This window comes from Petromyzon marinus, chromosome 23, assembly GCF_048934315.1.
Source record: "Petromyzon marinus isolate PM22_M1 ecotype Great Lakes invasive population chromosome 23, UKy_Petmar_22M1.pri1.0, whole genome shotgun sequence".
Lineage (NCBI taxonomy): Eukaryota > Metazoa > Chordata > Hyperoartia > Petromyzontiformes > Petromyzontidae > Petromyzon > Petromyzon marinus.
Window position 1 is genome coordinate 13032501 of NC_133689.1, and position 17500 is coordinate 13050000.

General features: G+C 45.5%; 35 non-coding genes and 5 pseudogenes across 35 annotated transcripts; all 40 read right to left on the bottom strand.

Annotated features, from left to right (window-relative positions):
• Positions 1 to 116: 116 nt before the first annotated feature.
• On the bottom strand, positions 117 to 235 carry LOC142927094 (5S ribosomal RNA). Its single transcript, XR_012944019.1, has one exon. It is a non-coding gene; the product is annotated as a 5S ribosomal RNA (ribosomal RNA).
• Positions 236 to 662: 427 nt separating this feature from the next.
• Positions 663 to 781, bottom strand: LOC142926011 (5S ribosomal RNA). Its single transcript, XR_012942935.1, has one exon. It is a non-coding gene; the product is annotated as a 5S ribosomal RNA (ribosomal RNA).
• Positions 782 to 1033: 252 nt separating this feature from the next.
• On the bottom strand, positions 1034 to 1152 carry LOC142926677 (5S ribosomal RNA). The gene has a single exon (XR_012943601.1). It is a non-coding gene; the product is annotated as a 5S ribosomal RNA (ribosomal RNA).
• Positions 1153 to 1579: 427 nt separating this feature from the next.
• LOC142927604 (5S ribosomal RNA) lies at positions 1580 to 1698 on the bottom strand. The gene has a single exon (XR_012944528.1). It is a non-coding gene; the product is annotated as a 5S ribosomal RNA (ribosomal RNA).
• Positions 1699 to 1950: 252 nt separating this feature from the next.
• Positions 1951 to 2069, bottom strand: LOC142927095 (5S ribosomal RNA). The gene has a single exon (XR_012944020.1). It is a non-coding gene; the product is annotated as a 5S ribosomal RNA (ribosomal RNA).
• A 428-nt stretch (positions 2070 to 2497) lies between these two features.
• Positions 2498 to 2616, bottom strand: LOC142927495 (5S ribosomal RNA). The gene has a single exon (XR_012944419.1). It is a non-coding gene; the product is annotated as a 5S ribosomal RNA (ribosomal RNA).
• A 252-nt stretch (positions 2617 to 2868) lies between these two features.
• Positions 2869 to 2987, bottom strand: LOC142927502 (5S ribosomal RNA). The gene has a single exon (XR_012944426.1). It is a non-coding gene; the product is annotated as a 5S ribosomal RNA (ribosomal RNA).
• Positions 2988 to 3414: 427 nt separating this feature from the next.
• Positions 3415 to 3533, bottom strand: LOC142927506 (5S ribosomal RNA). Its single transcript, XR_012944430.1, has one exon. It is a non-coding gene; the product is annotated as a 5S ribosomal RNA (ribosomal RNA).
• A 252-nt stretch (positions 3534 to 3785) lies between these two features.
• On the bottom strand, positions 3786 to 3904 carry LOC142926878 (5S ribosomal RNA). The gene has a single exon (XR_012943802.1). It is a non-coding gene; the product is annotated as a 5S ribosomal RNA (ribosomal RNA).
• Positions 3905 to 4331: 427 nt separating this feature from the next.
• On the bottom strand, positions 4332 to 4450 carry LOC142926536 (5S ribosomal RNA). Its single transcript, XR_012943460.1, has one exon. It is a non-coding gene; the product is annotated as a 5S ribosomal RNA (ribosomal RNA).
• A 252-nt stretch (positions 4451 to 4702) lies between these two features.
• LOC142927754 (5S ribosomal RNA) lies at positions 4703 to 4821 on the bottom strand. The gene has a single exon (XR_012944678.1). It is a non-coding gene; the product is annotated as a 5S ribosomal RNA (ribosomal RNA).
• A 253-nt stretch (positions 4822 to 5074) lies between these two features.
• Positions 5075 to 5193, bottom strand: LOC142926424 (5S ribosomal RNA). The gene has a single exon (XR_012943349.1). It is a non-coding gene; the product is annotated as a 5S ribosomal RNA (ribosomal RNA).
• Positions 5194 to 5445: 252 nt separating this feature from the next.
• LOC142927678 (5S ribosomal RNA) lies at positions 5446 to 5564 on the bottom strand. The gene has a single exon (XR_012944602.1). It is a non-coding gene; the product is annotated as a 5S ribosomal RNA (ribosomal RNA).
• A 252-nt stretch (positions 5565 to 5816) lies between these two features.
• LOC142928594 (5S ribosomal RNA) lies at positions 5817 to 5947 on the bottom strand (annotated as a pseudogene).
• Positions 5948 to 6199: 252 nt separating this feature from the next.
• Positions 6200 to 6318, bottom strand: LOC142926888 (5S ribosomal RNA). Its single transcript, XR_012943812.1, has one exon. It is a non-coding gene; the product is annotated as a 5S ribosomal RNA (ribosomal RNA).
• Positions 6319 to 6570: 252 nt separating this feature from the next.
• LOC142927119 (5S ribosomal RNA) lies at positions 6571 to 6689 on the bottom strand. Its single transcript, XR_012944044.1, has one exon. It is a non-coding gene; the product is annotated as a 5S ribosomal RNA (ribosomal RNA).
• A 428-nt stretch (positions 6690 to 7117) lies between these two features.
• On the bottom strand, positions 7118 to 7237 carry LOC142927687 (5S ribosomal RNA). Its single transcript, XR_012944611.1, has one exon. It is a non-coding gene; the product is annotated as a 5S ribosomal RNA (ribosomal RNA).
• A 252-nt stretch (positions 7238 to 7489) lies between these two features.
• Positions 7490 to 7608, bottom strand: LOC142928248 (5S ribosomal RNA; annotated as a pseudogene).
• Positions 7609 to 8035: 427 nt separating this feature from the next.
• LOC142927680 (5S ribosomal RNA) lies at positions 8036 to 8154 on the bottom strand. Its single transcript, XR_012944604.1, has one exon. It is a non-coding gene; the product is annotated as a 5S ribosomal RNA (ribosomal RNA).
• A 252-nt stretch (positions 8155 to 8406) lies between these two features.
• On the bottom strand, positions 8407 to 8525 carry LOC142925822 (5S ribosomal RNA). Its single transcript, XR_012942745.1, has one exon. It is a non-coding gene; the product is annotated as a 5S ribosomal RNA (ribosomal RNA).
• A 427-nt stretch (positions 8526 to 8952) lies between these two features.
• Positions 8953 to 9071, bottom strand: LOC142927370 (5S ribosomal RNA). The gene has a single exon (XR_012944295.1). It is a non-coding gene; the product is annotated as a 5S ribosomal RNA (ribosomal RNA).
• Positions 9072 to 9323: 252 nt separating this feature from the next.
• LOC142925901 (5S ribosomal RNA) lies at positions 9324 to 9442 on the bottom strand. Its single transcript, XR_012942824.1, has one exon. It is a non-coding gene; the product is annotated as a 5S ribosomal RNA (ribosomal RNA).
• A 427-nt stretch (positions 9443 to 9869) lies between these two features.
• LOC142927517 (5S ribosomal RNA) lies at positions 9870 to 9988 on the bottom strand. The gene has a single exon (XR_012944441.1). It is a non-coding gene; the product is annotated as a 5S ribosomal RNA (ribosomal RNA).
• Positions 9989 to 10240: 252 nt separating this feature from the next.
• LOC142926282 (5S ribosomal RNA) lies at positions 10241 to 10359 on the bottom strand. Its single transcript, XR_012943207.1, has one exon. It is a non-coding gene; the product is annotated as a 5S ribosomal RNA (ribosomal RNA).
• A 252-nt stretch (positions 10360 to 10611) lies between these two features.
• Positions 10612 to 10730, bottom strand: LOC142926283 (5S ribosomal RNA). Its single transcript, XR_012943208.1, has one exon. It is a non-coding gene; the product is annotated as a 5S ribosomal RNA (ribosomal RNA).
• A 252-nt stretch (positions 10731 to 10982) lies between these two features.
• On the bottom strand, positions 10983 to 11101 carry LOC142927658 (5S ribosomal RNA). The gene has a single exon (XR_012944581.1). It is a non-coding gene; the product is annotated as a 5S ribosomal RNA (ribosomal RNA).
• Positions 11102 to 11353: 252 nt separating this feature from the next.
• LOC142928176 (5S ribosomal RNA) lies at positions 11354 to 11472 on the bottom strand (annotated as a pseudogene).
• Positions 11473 to 11899: 427 nt separating this feature from the next.
• LOC142926284 (5S ribosomal RNA) lies at positions 11900 to 12018 on the bottom strand. Its single transcript, XR_012943209.1, has one exon. It is a non-coding gene; the product is annotated as a 5S ribosomal RNA (ribosomal RNA).
• A 252-nt stretch (positions 12019 to 12270) lies between these two features.
• LOC142926285 (5S ribosomal RNA) lies at positions 12271 to 12389 on the bottom strand. Its single transcript, XR_012943210.1, has one exon. It is a non-coding gene; the product is annotated as a 5S ribosomal RNA (ribosomal RNA).
• Positions 12390 to 12641: 252 nt separating this feature from the next.
• LOC142928033 (5S ribosomal RNA) lies at positions 12642 to 12760 on the bottom strand (annotated as a pseudogene).
• A 427-nt stretch (positions 12761 to 13187) lies between these two features.
• Positions 13188 to 13306, bottom strand: LOC142926661 (5S ribosomal RNA). The gene has a single exon (XR_012943585.1). It is a non-coding gene; the product is annotated as a 5S ribosomal RNA (ribosomal RNA).
• A 252-nt stretch (positions 13307 to 13558) lies between these two features.
• On the bottom strand, positions 13559 to 13677 carry LOC142926286 (5S ribosomal RNA). Its single transcript, XR_012943211.1, has one exon. It is a non-coding gene; the product is annotated as a 5S ribosomal RNA (ribosomal RNA).
• A 252-nt stretch (positions 13678 to 13929) lies between these two features.
• On the bottom strand, positions 13930 to 14048 carry LOC142928254 (5S ribosomal RNA; annotated as a pseudogene).
• A 427-nt stretch (positions 14049 to 14475) lies between these two features.
• On the bottom strand, positions 14476 to 14594 carry LOC142926662 (5S ribosomal RNA). The gene has a single exon (XR_012943586.1). It is a non-coding gene; the product is annotated as a 5S ribosomal RNA (ribosomal RNA).
• Positions 14595 to 14846: 252 nt separating this feature from the next.
• Positions 14847 to 14965, bottom strand: LOC142928711 (5S ribosomal RNA). The gene has a single exon (XR_012945021.1). It is a non-coding gene; the product is annotated as a 5S ribosomal RNA (ribosomal RNA).
• Positions 14966 to 15392: 427 nt separating this feature from the next.
• LOC142926663 (5S ribosomal RNA) lies at positions 15393 to 15511 on the bottom strand. The gene has a single exon (XR_012943587.1). It is a non-coding gene; the product is annotated as a 5S ribosomal RNA (ribosomal RNA).
• Positions 15512 to 15763: 252 nt separating this feature from the next.
• On the bottom strand, positions 15764 to 15882 carry LOC142928723 (5S ribosomal RNA). The gene has a single exon (XR_012945033.1). It is a non-coding gene; the product is annotated as a 5S ribosomal RNA (ribosomal RNA).
• A 427-nt stretch (positions 15883 to 16309) lies between these two features.
• Positions 16310 to 16428, bottom strand: LOC142926664 (5S ribosomal RNA). The gene has a single exon (XR_012943588.1). It is a non-coding gene; the product is annotated as a 5S ribosomal RNA (ribosomal RNA).
• A 252-nt stretch (positions 16429 to 16680) lies between these two features.
• On the bottom strand, positions 16681 to 16799 carry LOC142928734 (5S ribosomal RNA). Its single transcript, XR_012945044.1, has one exon. It is a non-coding gene; the product is annotated as a 5S ribosomal RNA (ribosomal RNA).
• A 426-nt stretch (positions 16800 to 17225) lies between these two features.
• On the bottom strand, positions 17226 to 17344 carry LOC142926287 (5S ribosomal RNA). The gene has a single exon (XR_012943212.1). It is a non-coding gene; the product is annotated as a 5S ribosomal RNA (ribosomal RNA).
• Positions 17345 to 17500: the final 156 nt, after the last annotated feature.

The following is a 17500-nucleotide window of genomic DNA, read 5'->3' on the forward strand; positions in this document are numbered from 1 at the left end:
TATTACAAAAAATATTGATCCCAATGCAGTACACCATATCGACGTGAAATTGGCAGGTGCACTAACTGGATGAGTCGAAGTGTAAAAAGCGACCCATCCAGATACAACAATGCAAAAGCCTACAACACCTGGTTTTCCCAGGCAGTCTCCCATCCAAGTACTAACCAGGCTCGACTCTGCTTAGCTTCCGAGATCAGACGAGATCGGGCGCATTCAGGGTGAGCTGGTCGTAGGCCATGCTTGGAAAGACCTGTCGCACATTCAGATGTATTAAACAATCAACATTCAACTATACTTCTGGAGGTCATCGCTCAAAAAACCTTTATACTGGTAGAAACGAAGTTGTAAACTGAGTGTACCAGCCTGCAATAGATTAATGTGTCCGTCCGTTCGTCCCCTTTCAATACTTTAACGAAGTGAAATCTCGTGCTGTTGGGTGTATAAAATCAGTAATAGACAGCACAGAGACTTGTCCTACCAGCCCACTCTGCAGGGACCTGTTTCTGAGCTCCTGGTGGAGCCCCGAAAGAGTGGCATCAAACATTATATTACAAAAAATATTGATCCCAATGCAGTACACCATATCGACGTGAAATTGGCAGGTGCTCTCACTGGATGAGTCGAAGTGTAAAAAGCGACCCATCCAGATACAACAATGCAAAAGCCTACAACACCTGGTATTCCCAGGCAGTCTCCCATCCAAGTACCAACCAGGCTCGACCATGCTTAGCTTCCGAGATCAGACGAGATCGGGCGCATTCAGGGTGATATGGTCGTAGGCCGTGCTTGCAAAGACCTGTCGAACACTCATATGTATAAAACAATCAACATTCAACTATACTCCTGGAGGTCATCGCTCGTGAAAACGTTTATTGTGAGCTCCTGGTTTAGCCCCGAAAGAGTGGCATCAAACAGTATTTTACAAAAAATATTGATCCCAATGCAGTACACCATATCGACGTGAAATTAGCAGGTGCACTAACTGGATGAGTCGAAGTGTAAAAAGCGACCCATCCAGATACAACAATGCAAAAGCCTACAACACCTGGTACTCCCAGGCAGTCTCCCATCCAAGTACTAACCAGGCTCGACTCTGCTTAGCTTCCGAGATCAGACGAGATCGGGCGCATTCAGGGTGAGATGGTCGTAGGCCATGCTTGGAAAGACCTGTCGCACATTCATATGTATTAAACAATCAACATTCAACTATACTTCTGGAGGTCATCGCTCAAAAAACCTTTATACTGGTAGAAACGAAGTTGTAAACTGAGTGTACCAGCCTGCAATAGATTAATGTGTCCGTCCGTCCGTCCCCTTTCAATACTTTAACGAAGTGAAATTTCGTGCTGTTGGGTGTTTAAAATCAGTAATAGACAGCGCAGAGACTTGTCCTACCAGCCCACTCTGCAGGGACCTGTTTCTGAGCTCCTGGTTGAGCCCCGAAAGAGTGGCATCAAACATTATATTACAAAAAATATTGATCCCAATGCAGTACACCATATCGACGTGAAATTGGCAGGTGCACTCACTGGATGAGTCGAAGTGTAAAAAGCGACCCATCCAGGTACAACAATGCAAAAGCCTACAACACCTCGTATTCCCAGGCAGTCTCCCATCCAAGTACTAACCAGGCTCGACCATGCTTAGCTTCTGAGATCAGACGAGATCGGGCGCATTCAGGGTGATATGGTCGTAGGCCGTGCTTGCAGAGACCTGTTGAACACTCATATGTATAAAACAATCAACATTCAACTATACTCCTGGAGGTCATCGCTCGTGAAAACGTTTATTCTGAGCTCCTGGTTTAGCCCCGAAAGAGTGGCATCAAACAGTATTTTACAAAAAATATTGATCCCAATGCAGTACACCATATCGACGTGAAATTGGCAGGTGCACTAACTGGATGAGTCGAAGTGTAAAAAGCGACCCATCCAGATACAACAATGCAAAAGCCTACAACACCTGGTTTTCCCAGGCAGTCTCCCATCCAAGTACTAACCAGGCTCGACTCTGCTTAGCTTCCGAGATCAGACGAGATCGGGCGCATTCAGGGTGAGCTGGTCGTAGGCCATGCTTGGAAAGACCTGTCGCACATTCAGATGTATTAAACAATCAACATTCAACTATACTTCTGGAGGTCATCGCTCAAAAAACCTTTATACTGGTAGAAACGAAGTTGTAAACTGAGTGTACCAGCCTGCAATAGATTAATGTGTCCGTCCGTTCGTCCCCTTTCAATACTTTAACGAAGTGAAATCTCGTGCTGTTGGGTGTATAACATCAGTAATAGACAGCACAGAGACTTGTCCTACCAGCCCACTCTTGCAGGGACCTGTTTCTGAGCTCCTGGTTGAGCCCCGAAAGAGTGGCATCAAACATTATATTACAAAAAATATTGATCCCAATGCAGTACACCATATCGACGTGAAATTGGCAGGTGCTCTCACTGGATGAGTCGAAGTGTAAAAAGCGACCCATCCAGATACAACAATGCAAAAGCCTACAACACCTGGTATTCCCAGGCAGTCTCCCATCCAAGTACTAACCAGGCTCGACCATGCTTAGCTTCCGAGATCAGACGAGATCGGGCGCATTCAGGGTGATATGGTCGTAGGCCGTGCTTGCAGAGACCTGTCGAACACTCATATGTATAAAACAATCAACATTCAACTATACTCCTGGAGGTCATCGCTCGTGAAAACGTTTATTGTGAGCTCCTGGTTTAGCCCCGAAAGAGTGGCATCAAACAGTATTTTACAAAAAATATTGATCCCAATGCAGTACACCATATCGACGTGAAATTAGCAGGTGCACTAACTGGATGAGTCGAAGTGTAAAAAGCGACCCATCCAGATACAACAATGCAAAAGCCTACAACACCTGGTACTTCCAGGCAGTCTCCCATCCAAGTACTAACCAGGCTCGACTCTGCTTAGCTTCCGAGATCAGACGAGATCGGGCGCATTCAGGGTGAGATGGTCGTAGGCCATGCTTGGAAAGACCTGTCGCACATTCATATGTATTAAACAATCAACATTCAACTATACTTCTGGAGGTCATCGCTCAAAAAACCTTTATACTGGTAGAAACGAAGTTGTAAACTGAGTGTACCAGCCTGCAATAGATTAATGTGTCCGTCCGTTCGTCCCCTTTCAATACTTTAACGAAGTGAAATCTCGTGCTGTTGGGTGTATAAAATCAGTAATAGACAGCACAGAGACTTGTCCTACCAGCCCACTCTGCAGGGACCTGTTTCTGAGCTCCTGGTTGAGCCCCGAAAGAGTGGCATCAAACATTATATTACAAAAAATATTGATCCCAATTCAGTACACCATATCGACGTGAAATTGGCAGGTGCTCTCACTGGATGAGTCGAAGTGTAAAAAGCGACCCATCCAGATACAACAATGCAAAAGCCTACAACACCTGGTATTCCCAGGCAGTCTCCCATCCAAGTACTAACCAGGCTCGACCATGCTTAGCTTCCGAGATCAGACGAGATCGGGCGCATTCAGGGTGATATGGTCGTAGGCCGTGCTTGCAAAGACCTGTCGAACACTCATATGTATAAAACAATCAACATTCAACTATACTCCTGGAGGTCATCGCTCGTGAAAACGTTTATTCTGAGCTCCTGGTTTAGCCCCGAAAGAGTGGCATCAATCAGTATTTTACAAAAAATATTGATCCCAATGCAGTACACCATATCGACGTGAAATTGGCAGGTGCACTAACTGGATGAGTCGAAGTGTAAAAAACGACCCATCCAGATACAACAATGCAAAAGCCTACAACACCTGGTATTCCCAGGCAGTCTCCCATCCAAGTACTAACCAGGCTCGACTCTGCTTAGCTTCCGAGATCAGACGAGATCAGGCGCATTCAGGGTGAGATGGTCGTAGGCCATGCTTGGAAAGACGTGTCGCAAATTCAGATGTATTAAACAATCAACATTCAACTATACTTCTGGAGGTCATCGCTCAAAAAACCTTTATACTGGTAGAAACGAAGTTGTAAACTGAGTGTACCAGCCTGCAATAGATTAATGTGTCCGTCCGTCCGTCCCCTTTCAATACTTTAACGAAGTGAAATCTCGTGCTGTTGGGTGTATGCAATCAGTAATAGACAGCGCAGAGACTTGTCCTACCAGCCCACTCTGCAGGGACCTGTTTCTGAGCTCCTGGTTGAGCCCCGAAAGAGTGGCATCAAACATTATATTACAAAAAATATTGATCCCAATGCAGTACACCATATCGACGTGAAATTGGCAGGTGCTCTCACTGGATGAGTCGAAGTGTAAAAAGCGACCCATCCAGATACAACAATGCAAAAGCCTACAACACCTGGTATTCCCAGGCAGTCTCCCATCAAAGTACTAACCAGGCTCGACCATGCTTAGCTTCCGAGATCAGACGAGATCGGGCGCATTCTGGGTGATATGGTCGTAGGCAAAGCTTGGGAAGACCTGTAGCACATTCGGATGTATAAAACAATCAACATTCAACTATACTTCTCGAGGTCATCGCTCATAAAACCTTTATTCTGAGCTCCTGGTTGAGCCCCGAAAGAGTGGCATCAACCATTATTTTACAAGAAAATATTCATCCCAATGCAGTACACCATATCGACGTGAAATTGACAGGTGCACTCACTGCATGAGTCGAAGTGTAAAAAGCGAGCCATCCAGATCCAAATATACAAAAGCCTACAACACCTGGTATTCCCAGGCAGTCTCCCATCCAAGTACTAACCAGACTCGACCGTACTTAGCTTCCGAGATCAGACGAGATCGGGCGCATTCAGGGTGATATAGTCGTAGGTCGTGCTTGCAGAGACCTGTCGAACACTCATATGTATAAAACAATCAACATTCATCTATATTTCTGGAGGTCATCGCTCATGAAAACGTTTATTCTGAGCTGCTGGTTTAGCCCCGAGAGAGTGGCATCAAACAGTATTTTACAAGAAAACATTGATCCCAATGCAGTACACCATATCGACGTGAAATTGGCAGGTGCACTTACTGGATGAGTGGAAGTGTACAAAGCGACCCATCCAGATCCAAAAATACGAAAGCCTACAACACCTGGTATTCCCAGGCAGTCTTCCATCCAAGTACTAATCAGGCTCGACCATGCTTAGCTTCCGAGATCAGACGAGATCGGGCGCATTCAGGGTGATATGGTCGTAGGCCGTGCTTGCAGAGACCTGTCGAACACTTATATGTATAAAACAATCAACATTCAACTATACTCCTGGAGGTCATCGCTCGTGAAAACGTTTATTCTGAGCTCCTGGTTTAGCCCCGAAAGAGTGGCATCACACAGTATTTTACAAAAAATATTGATCCCAAAGCAGTACACCATATCGACGTGAAATTGGCAGGTGCACTAACTGGATGAGTCGAAGTGTAAAAAGCGACCCATCCAGGTACAACAATGCAAAAGCCTACAACACCTGGTATTCCCAGGCAGTCTCCCATCCAAGTACTAACCAGGCTCGACTCTGCTTAGCTTCCGAGATCAGACGAGATCGGGCGCATTCAGGCTGAGATGGTCGTAAGCCACGCTTGGAAAGACCTGTCGCACATTCAGATGTATAAAACAATCAACATTCAACTATACTTCTGGAGGTCATCGCTCATAAAACCTTTATTCTGAGCTCCTGGTTGAGCCCCGAAAGAGTGGCATCAAACATTATTTTTCGAGAAAATATTGATCCCAATGCAGTACACCATATCGACGTGAAATTGGCACGTGCACTCACTGGATGAGTCGAAGTGTAAAAACCGACCCATCCAGATACAACAATGCAAAAGCCTACAATACCTGGTATTCCCAGGCAGTCTCCCATCCAAGTTCTAATCAGGCTCGACCATGCTTAGCTTCCGAGATCAATTCCGAGATCAGACGAGATCGGGCGCATTCTGGGTGATATGGTCGTAGGCCATGCTTGGAAAGACCTGTCGCACATTCAGATGTATAAAACAATCAACATTCAACTATACTTCTCGAGGTCATCGCTCATAAAACCTTTAATCTGAGCTCCTATTTGCGCCCCGAAAGAGTGGCATCAAACATTATTTTACAAGAAAATATTCATCCCAATGCAGTACACCATATCGACGTGAAATTGACCGGTGCACTCACTGCATGAGTCGAAGTGTAAAAAGCGTGCCATCCAGATCCAAATATACAAAAGCCTACAACACCTGGTATTCCCAGGCAGTCTCCCATGCAAGTACTAACCTGACTCGACCGTGCTTAGCTTCCGAGATCAGATGAGATCGGGCGCATTCAGGGTGATATAGTCGTAGGCCATGCTTGGAAAGACCTGTCGTACATTCAGATGTATTAAACAATCAACATTCAACTATACTTCTGGAGGTCGTCGCTCATAAAACCTTTATTCTGAGCTCCTGGTTGAGCCCCGAAAGAGTGGCATCAAACATTATTTTTCGAGAAAATATTGATCCCAATGCAGTACACCATATCGACGTGAAATTGGCACGTGCACTCACTGGATGAGTCGAAGTGTAAAAAGCGACCCATCCAGATACAACAATGCAAAAGCCTACAACACCTGGTATTCCCAGGCAGTCTCCCATCCAAGTCCTAACCAGGCTCGACCATGCTTAGCTTCCGAGATCAGACGAGATCGGGCGCATTCAGGGTGATATGGTCGTAGGCCATGCTTGGAAAGACCTGTCGCACATTCAGATGTATTAAACAATCAACATTCAACTATACTTCTGAAGGTCATCGCTCAAAAAAACCTTTATACTGGTAGAAACGAAGTTGTAAACTGAGTGTACCAGCCTGAAATAGATTAATGTGTCCGTCCGTCCGTCCCCTTTCAATACTTTAACGAAGTGAAATCTCGTGCTGTTGGGTGTATAAAATCAGTAATAGACAGCGCAGAGACTTGTCCTACCAGCCCACTCTGCAGGGACCTGTTTCTGAGCTCCTGGTTGAGCCCCGAAAGAGTGGCATCAAACATTATATTACAAAAAATATTGATGCCAATGCAGTACACCATATCGACGTGAAATTGGCAGGTGCACTCACTGGATGAGTCGAAGTGTAAAAAGCGACCCATCCAGATACAACAATGCAAAATCCTACAACACCTGGTATTCCCAGGCAGTCTCCCATCCAAGTACTAACCAGGCTCGACCATGCTTAGCTTCCGAGAATCAGACGAGATCGGGCGCATTCAGGGTGATATGGTCGTAGGCCGTGCTTGCAGAGACCTGTCGAACACTCATATGTATAAAACAATCAACATTCAACTATACTCCTGGAGGTCATCGCTCGTGAAAACGTTTATTCTGAGCTCCTGGTTTAGCCCCGAAAGAGTGGCCTCAAACAGTATTTTACAAAAAATATTGATCCCAATGCAGTACACCATATCGACGTGAAATTGACAGGTGCACTCACTGCATGAGTCGAAGTGTAAAAAGCGTGCCATCCAGATCCAAATATACAAAAGCCTACAACACCTGGTATTCCCAGGCAGTCTCCCTTGCAAGTACTAACCAGACTCGACCGTGCTTAGCTTCCGAGATCAGATGACATCGGGCGCATTCAGGGTGATATGGTCGTAGGCCATGCTTGGAAAGACCTGTCGCACATTCAGATGTATTAAACAATCAACATTCAACTATACTTCTGGAGGTCATCGCTCAAAAAACCTTTATACTGGTAGAAACGAAGTTGTAAACTGAGTGTACCAGCCTGCAATAGATTAATGTGTCCGTCCGTCCGTCCCCTTTCAATACTTTAACGAAGTGAAATCTCGTGCTGTTGGGTGTATAAAATCAGTAATAGACAGCGCAGAGACTTGTCCTAGCAGCCCACTCTGCAGGGACCTGTTTCTGAGCTCCTGGTTGAGCCCCGAAAGCGTGGCATCAAACATTATATTACAAAAAATAGTGATCCCAATGCAGTACACCATATCGACGTGAAATTGGCAGGTGCACTCACTGGATGAGTCGAAGTGTAAACAGCGACCCATACAGATACAACAATGCAAAATCCTACAACACCTGGTATTCCCAGGCAGTCTCCCATCCAAGTACTAACCAGGCTCGACCATGCTTAGCTTCCGAGATTAGACGTGATCGGGCGCATTCAGGGTGATATGGTCGTAGGCCGTGCTTGCAGAGACCTGTCGAACACTCATATGTATAAAACAATCAACATTCAACTATACTCCTGGAGGTCATCGCTCGTGAAAACGTTTATTCTGAGCTCCTGGATTAGCCCCGAAAGAGTGGCATCAAACAGTATTTTGCAAAAAATATTGATCCCAATGCAGTACACCATATCGACGTGAAATTGGCAGGTGCACTAACTGGATGAGTCGAAGTGTAAAAAGCGACCCATCCAGATACAACAATGCAAAAGCCTACAACACCTGGTATTCCCAGGCAGTCTCCCATACAAGTACTAACCAGGCTCGACCATGCTTAGCTTCCGAGATCAGACGAGATCGGGCGCATTCATGGTGAGATGGTCGTAGGCCATGCTTGGAAAGACCTGTCGCACATTCAGATGTATTAAACAATCAACATTCAACTATACTTCTGGAGGTCATCGCTCAAAAAACCTTTATACTGGTAGAAACGAAGTTGTAAACTGAGTGTACCAGCCTGCAATAGATTAATGTGTCCGTCCGTCCGTCCCCTTTCAATACTTTAATGAAGTCAAGTCTCGTGCTGTTGGGTGTATAAAATCAGTAATAGACAGCTCAGAGACTTGTCCTACCAGCCCACTCTGCAGGGACCTGTTTCTGAGCTCCTGGTTGAGCCCCGAAAGAGTGGCATCAAACATTATATTACAAAAAATATTGATGCCAATGCAGTACACCATATCGACGTGAAATTGGCAGGTGCACTCACTGGATGAGTCGAAGTGTAAAAAGCGACCCATCCAGATACAACAATGCAAAATCCTACAACACCTGGTATTCCCAGGCAGTCTCCCATCCAAGTACTAACCAGGCTCGACCATGCTTAGCTTCCGAGATCAGACGTGATCGGGCGCATTCAGGGTGATATGGTCGTATGCCGTGCTTGCAGAGACCTGTCGAACACCCATATGTATAAAACAATCAACATTCAACTATACTCCTGGAGGTCATCGCTCGTGAAAACGTTTATTCTGAGCTCCTGGTTTAGCCCCGAAAGAGTGGCATCAAACAGTATTTTGCAAAAAATATTGATCCCAATGCAGTACACCATATCGACGTGAAATTGGCAGGTGCACTAACTGGATGAGTCGAAGTGTAAAAAGCGACCCATCCAGATACAACAATGCAAAAGCCTACAACACCTGGTATTCCCAGGCAGTCTCCCATCCAAGTACTAACCAGGCTCGACCATGCTTAGCTTCCGAGATCAGACGAGATCGGGCGCATTCATGGTGAGATGGTTGTAGGCCATGCTTGGAAAGACCTGTCGCACATTCAGATGTATTAAACAATCAACATTCAACTATACTTCTGGAGGTCATCGCTCAAAAAACCTTTATACTGGTAGAAACGAAGTTGTAAACTGAGTGTACCAGCCTGCAATAGATTAATGTGTCCGTCCGTCCGTCCCCTTTCAATACTTTAACGAAGTGAAATCTCGTGCTGTTGGGTGTATAAAATCAGTAATAGACAGCGCAGAGACTTGTCCTACCAGCCCACTCTGCAGGGACCTGTTTCTGAGCTCCTGGTTGAGCCCCGAAAGAGTGGCATCAAACATTATATTACAAAAAATATTGATCCCAATGCAGTACACCATATCGACGTGAAATTGGCAGGTGCTCTCACTGGATGAGTCGAAGTGTAAAAAGCGACCCATCCAGATACAACAATGCAAAAGCCTACAACACCTGGTATTCCCAGGCAGTCTCCCATCCAAGTACTAACCAGGCTCGACCATGCTTAGCTTCCGAGATCAGACGAGATCGGGCGCATTCAGGGTGATATGGTCGTAGGCCGTGCTTGCAGAGACCTGTCGAACACTCATATGTATAAAACAATCAACATTCAACTATACTCCTGGAGGTCATCGCTCGTGAAAACGTTTATTCTGAGCTCCTGGTTTAGCCCCGAAAGAGTGGCATCAAACAGTATTTTACAAAAAATATTGATCCCAATGCAGTACACCATATCGACGTGAAATTGGCAGGTGCACTAACTGGATGAGTCGAAGTGTAAAAAGCGACCCATCCAGATACAACAATGCAAAATCCTACAACACCTGGTATTCCCAGGCAGTCTCCCATCCAAGTACTAACCAGGCTCGACCATGCTTAGCTTCCGAGATCAGACGAGATCGGGCGCATTCAGGGTGATATGGTCGTAGGCCGTGTTTGCAGAGACCTGTCGAACACTCATATGTATAAAACAATCAACATTCAACTATACTCCTGGAGGTCATCGCTCGTGAAAACGTTTATTCTGAGCTCCTGGTTTAGCCCCGAAAGAGTGGCATCAAACAGTATTTTACAAAAAATATTGATCCCAATGCAGTACACCATATCGACGTGAAATTGGCAGGTGCACTCACTGGATGAGTCGAAGTGTAAAAAGTTACCCATCCAGATACAACAATGCAAAATCCTACAACACCTGGTATTCCCAGGCAGTCTCCCATCCAAGTACTAACCAGGCTCGACCATGCTTAGCTTCCGAGATCAGACGAGATCGGGCGCATTCAGGGTGATATGGTCGTAGGCCGTGCTTGCAGAGACCTGTCGAACACTCATATGTATAAAACAATCAACATTCAACTATACTCCTGGAGGTCATCGCTCGTGAAAACGTTTATTCTGAGCTCCTGGTTTAGCCCCGAAAGAGTGGCATCAAACAGTATTTTACAAAAAATATTGATCCCAATGCAGTACACCATATCGACGTGAAATTGGCAGGTGCACTAAGTGGATGAGTCGAAGTGTAAAAAGCGACCCATCCAGATACAACAATGCAAAATCCTAGAACACCTGGTATTCCCAGGCAGTCTCCCATCCAAGTACTAACCAGGCTCGACCATGCTTAGCTTCCGAGATCAGACGAGATCGGGCGCATTCAGGGTGATATGGTCGTAGGCCGTGCTTGCAGAGACCTGTCGAACACTCATATGTATAAAACAATCAACATTCAACTATAATCCTGGAGGTCATCGCTCGTGAAAACGTTTATTCTGAGCTCCTGGTTTAGCCCCGAAAGAGTGGCATCAAACAGTATTTTACAAAAAATATTGATCCCAATGCAGTACACCATATCGACGTGAAATTGGCAGGTGCACTAACTGGATGAGTCGAAGTGTAAAAAGCGACCCATCCAAATACAACAATGCAAAAACCTAAAACACCTGGTATTCCCAGGCAGTCTCCCATCCAAGTACTAACCAGGCTCAACCATGCTTAGCTTCCGAGATCAGACGAGATCGGGCGCATTCAGGGTGAGATGCTCGTAGGCCATGCTTGGAAAGACCTGTCGCACATTCAGATGTATTAAAAAATCAACATTCAACTATACTTCTGGAGGTCATCGCTCAAAAAACCTTTATACTGGTAGAAACGAAGTTGTAAACTGAGTGTACCAGCCTGCAATAGATTAATGTGTCCGTCCGTCCGTCCCCTTTCAATACTTTAACGAAGTGAAATCTTGTGCTGTTGGGTGTATAAAATCAGTAATAGACAGCGCAGAGACTTGTCCTACCAGCCCACTCTGCAGGGACCTGTTTCTGAGCTCCTGGTTGAGCCCCGAAAGAGTGGCATCAAACATTATATTACAAAAAATATTGATCCCAATGCAGTACACCATATCGATGTGAAATTGGCAGGTGCACTCACTGGATGAGTCGAAGTGTAAAAAGCGACCCATCCAGATACAACAATGCAAAATCCTACAACACCTGGTATTCCCAGGCAGTCTCCCATCCAAGTACTAACCAGGCTCGACCATGCTTAGCTTCCGAGATCAGACGAGATCGGGCGCATTCAGGGTGATATGGTCGTAGGCCGTGCTTGCAGAGACCTGTCGAACACTCATATGTATAAAACAATCAACATTCAACTATACTCCTGGAGGTCATCGCTCGTGAAAACGTTTATTCTGAGCTCCTGGTTTAGCCCCGAAAGAGTGGCATCAAACAGTATTTTACAAAAAATATTGATCCCAATGCAGTACACCATATCGACGTGAAATTGGCAGGTGCACTAACTGGATGAGTCGAAGTGTAAAAAGCGACCCATCCAGATACAACAATGCAAAATCCTACAACACCTGGTATTCCCAGGCAGTCTCCCATCCAAGTACTAACCAGGCTCGACCATGCTTAGCTTCCGAGATCAGACGAGATCGGGCGCATTCAGGGTGATATGGTCGTAGGCCGTGCTTGCAGAGACCTGTCGAACACTCATATGTATAAAACAATCAACATTCAACTATACTCCTGGAGGTCATCGCTCGTGAAAACGTTTATTCTGAGCTCCTGGTTTAGCCCCGAAAGAGTGGCATCAAACAGTATTTTACAAAAAATATTGATCCCAATGCAGTACACCATATCGACGTGAAATTGGCAGGTGCACTAACTGGATGAGTCGAAGTGTAAAAAGCGACCCATCCAGATACAAAAATGCAAAAACCTAAAACACCTGGTATTCCCAGGCAGTCTCCCATCCAAGTACTAACCAGGCTCAACCATGCTTAGCTTCCGAGATCAGACGAGATCGGGCGAATTCAGGGTGAGATGGTCGTAGGCCATGCTTGGAAAGACCTGTCGCACATTCAGATGTATAAAAAAATCAACATTCAACTATACTTGTGGAGGTCATCGCTCAAAAAACCTTTATACTGGTAGAAACGAAGTTGTAAACTGAGTGTACCAGCCTGCAATAGATTAATGTGTCCGTCCGTCCGTCCCCTTTCAATACTTTAACGAAGTGAAATCTTGTGCTGTTGGGTGTATAAAATCAGTAATAGACAGCGCAGAGACTTGTCCTACCAGCCCACTCTGCAGGGACCTGTTTCTGAGCTCCTGGTTGAGCCCCGAAAGAGTGGCATCAAACATTATATTACAAAAAATATTGATCCCAATGCAGTACACCATATCGACGTGAAATTGGCAGGTGCACTCACTGGATGAGTCGAAGTGTAAAAAGCGACCCATCCAGATACAACAATGCAAAATCCTACAACACCTGGTATTCCCAGGCAGTCTCCCATCCAAGTACTAACCAGGCTCGACCATGCTTAGCTTCCGAGATCAGACGTGATCGGGCGCATTCAGGGTGATATGGTCGTAGGCCGTGCTTGCAGAGACCTGTCGAACACTCATATGTATAAAACAATCAACATTCAACTATACTCCTGGAGGTCATCGCTCGTGAAAACGTTTATTCTGAGCTCCTGGTTTAGCCCCGAAAGAGTGGCATCAAACAGTATTTTGCAAAAAATATTGATCCCAATGCAGTACACCATATCGACGTGAAATTGGCAGGTGCACTAACTGGATGAGTCGAAGTGTAAAAAGCGACCCATCCAGATACAACAATGCAAAATCCTACAACACCTGGTATTCCCAGGCAGTCTCCCATCCAAGTACTAACCAGGCTCGACCATGCTTAGCTTCCGAGATCAGACGAGATCGGGCGCATTCAGGGTGATATGGTCGTAGGCCGTGCTTGCAGAGACCTGTCGAACACTCATATGTATAAAACAATCAACATTCAACTATACTCCTGGAGGTCATCGCTCGTGAAAACGTTTATTCTGAGCTCCTGGTTTAGCCCCGAAAGAGTGGCATCAAACAGTATTTTACAAAAAATATTGATCCCAATGCAGTACACCATATCGACGTGAAATTGGCAGGTGCACTAACTGGATGAGTCGAAGTGTAAAAAGCGACCCATCCAGATACAACAATGCAAAAACCTAAAACACCTGGTATTCCCAGGCAGTCTCCCATCCAAGTACTAACCAGGCTCAACCATGCTTAGGTTCCGAGATCAGACGAGATCGGGCGCATTCAGGGTGAGATGGTCGTAGGCCATGCTTGGAAAGACCTGTCGCACATTCAGATGTATAAAAAAATCAACATTCAACTATACTTGTGGAGGTCATCGCTCAAAAAACCTTTATACTGGTAGAAACGAAGTTGTAAACTGAGTGTACCAGCCTGCAATAGATTAATGTGTCCGTCCGTCCGTCCCCTTTCAATACTTTAACGAAGTGAAATCTTGTGCTGTTGGGTGTATAAAATCAGTAATAGACAGCGCAGAGACTTGTCCTACCAGCCCACTCTGCAGGGACCTGTTTCTGAGCTCCTGGTTGAGCCCCGAAAGAGTGGCATCAAACATTATATTACAAAAAATATTGATCCCAATGCAGTACACCATATCGACGTGAAATTGGCAGGTGCACTCACTGGATGAGTCGAAGTGTAAAAAGCGACCCATCCAGATACAACAATGCAAAATCCTACAACACCTGGTATTCCCAGGCAGTCTCCCATCCAAGTACTAACCAGGCTCGACCATGCTTAGCTTCCGAGATCAGACGTGATCGGGCGCATTCAGGGTGATATGGTCGTAGGCCGTGCTTGCAGAGACCTGTCGAACACTCATATGTATAAAACAATCAACATTCAACTATACTCCTGGAGGTCATCGCTCGTGAAAACGTTTATTCTGAGCTCCTGGTTTAGCCCCGAAAGAGTGGCATCAAACAGTATTTTGCAAAAAATATTGATCCCAATGCAGTACACCATATCGACGTGAAATTGGCAGGTGCACTAACTGGATGAGTCGAAGTGTAAAAAGCGACCCATCCAGATACAACAATGCAAAAGCCTACAACACCTGGTATTCCCAGGCAGTCTCCCATCCAAGTACTAACCAGGCTCGACCATGCTTAGCTTCCGAGATCAGACGAGATCGGGCGCATTCATGGTGAGATGGTCGTAGGCCATGCTTGGAAAGACCTGTCGCACATTCAGATGTATTAAACAATCAACATTCAACTATACTTGTGGAGGTCATCGCTCAAAAAACCTTTATACTGGTAGAAACGAAGTTGTAAACTGAGTGTACCAGCCTGCAATAGATTAATGTGTCCGTCCGTCCGTCCCCTTTCAATACTTTAACGAAGTGAAATCTTGTGCTGTTGGGTGTATAAAATCAGTAATAGACAGCGCAGAGACTTGTCCTACCAGCCCACTCTGCAGGGACCTGTTTCTGAGCTCCTGGTTGAGCCCCGAAAGAGTGGCATCAAACATTATATTACAAAAAATATTGATCCCAATGCAGTACACCATATCGACGTGAAATTGGCAGGTGCACTCACTGGATGAGTCGAAGTGTAAAAAGCGACCCATCCAGATACAACAATGCAAAATCCTACAACACCTGGTATTCCCAGGCAGTCTCCCATCCAAGTACTAACCAGGCTCGACCATGCTTAGCTTCCGAGATCAGACGTGATCGGGCGCATTCAGGGTGATATGGTCGTAGGCCGTGCTTGCAGAGACCTGTCGAACACTCATATGTATAAAACAATCAACATTCAACTATACTCCTGGAGGTCATCGCTCGTGAAAACGTTTATTCTGAGCTCCTGGTTTAGCCCCGAAAGAGTGGCATCAAACAGTATTTTGCAAAAAATATTGATCCCAATGCAGTACACCATATCGACGTGAAATTGGCAGGTGCACTAACTGGATGAGTCGAAGTGTAAAAAGCGACCCATCCAGATACAACAATGCAAAAGCCTACAACACCTGGTATTCCCAGGCAGTCTCCCATCCAAGTACTAACCAGGCTCGACCATGCTTAGCTTCCGAGATCAGACGAGATCGGGCGCATTCATGGTGAGATGGTCGTAGGCCATGCTTGGAAAGACCTGTCGCACATTCAGATGTATTAAACAATCAACATTCAACTATACTTCTGGAGGTCATCGCTCAAAAAACCTTTATACTGGTAGAAACGAAGTTGTAAACTGAGTGTACCAGCCTGCAATAGATTAATGTGTCCGTCCGTCCGTCCCCTTTCAATACTTTAACGAAGTGAAATCTTGTGCTGTTGGGTGTATAAAATCAGTAATAGACAGCGCAGAGACTTGTCCTACCAGCCCACTCTGCAGGGACCTGTTTCTGAGCTCCTGGTTGAGCCCCGAAAGAGTGGCATCAAACATTATATTACAAAAAATATTGATCCCAATGCAGTACACCATATTGACGTGAAATTGGCAGGTGCACTCACTGGATGAGTCGAAGTGTAAAAAGCGACCCATCCAGATACAACAATGCAAAATCCTACAACACCTGGTATTCCCAGGCAGTCTCCCATCCAAGTACTAACCAGGCTCGACCATGCTTAGCTTCCGAGATCAGACGTGATCGGGCGCATTCAGGGTGATATGGTCGTAGGCCGTGCTTGCAGAGACCTGTCGAACACTCATATGTATAAAACAATCAACATTCAACTATACTCCTGGAGGTCATCGCTCGTGAAAACGTTTATTCTGAGCTCCTGGTTTAGCCCCGAAAGAGTGGCATCAAACAGTATTTTGCAAAAAATATTGATCCCAATGCAGTACACCATATCGACGTGAAATTGGCAGGTGCACTAACTGGATGAGTCGAAGTGTAAAAAGCGACCCATCCAGATACAACAATGCAAAAGCCTACAACACCTGGTATTCCCAGGCAGTCTCCCATCCAAGTACTAACCAGGCTCGACCATGCTTAGCTTCCGAGATCAGACGAGATCGGGCGCATTCATGGTGAGATGGTCGTAGGCCATGCTTGGAAAGACCTGTCGCACATTCAGATGTATTAAACAATCAACATTCAACTATACTTCTGGAGGTCATCGCTCAAAAAACCTTTATACTGGTAGAAACGAAGTTGTAAACTGATTGTGCCAGCCTGCAATAGATGAATGTGTCCGTCCGTCCGTCCCCTTTCAATACTTTAATGAAGTGAAATCTCGTGCTGTTGGGTGTATAAAATCAGTAATAGACAGCGCAGAGACTTGTCCTACCAGCCCACTCTGCAGGGACCTGTTTCTGAGCTCCTGGTTGAGCCCCGAAAGAGTGGCATCAAACATTATATTACAAAAATATTGATCCCAATGCAGTACACCATATCGACCTGAAATTGGCAGGTGCACTCACTGGATGAGTCGAAGTGTAAAAAGCGACCCATCCAGATACAACAATGCAAAATCCTACAACACCTGGTATTCCCAGGCAGTCTCCCATCCAAGTACTAACCAGGCTCGACCATGCTTAGCTTCCGAGATCAGACGAGATCGGGCGCATTCAGGGTGATATGGTCGTAGGCCGTGCTTGCAGAGACCTGTCGAACACTCATATGTATAAAACAATCAACATTCAACTATACTCCTGGAGGTCATCGCTCGTGAAAACGTTTATTCTGAGCTCCTGGTTTAGCCCCGAAAGAGTGGCATCAAACAGTATTTTACAAAATATATTGATC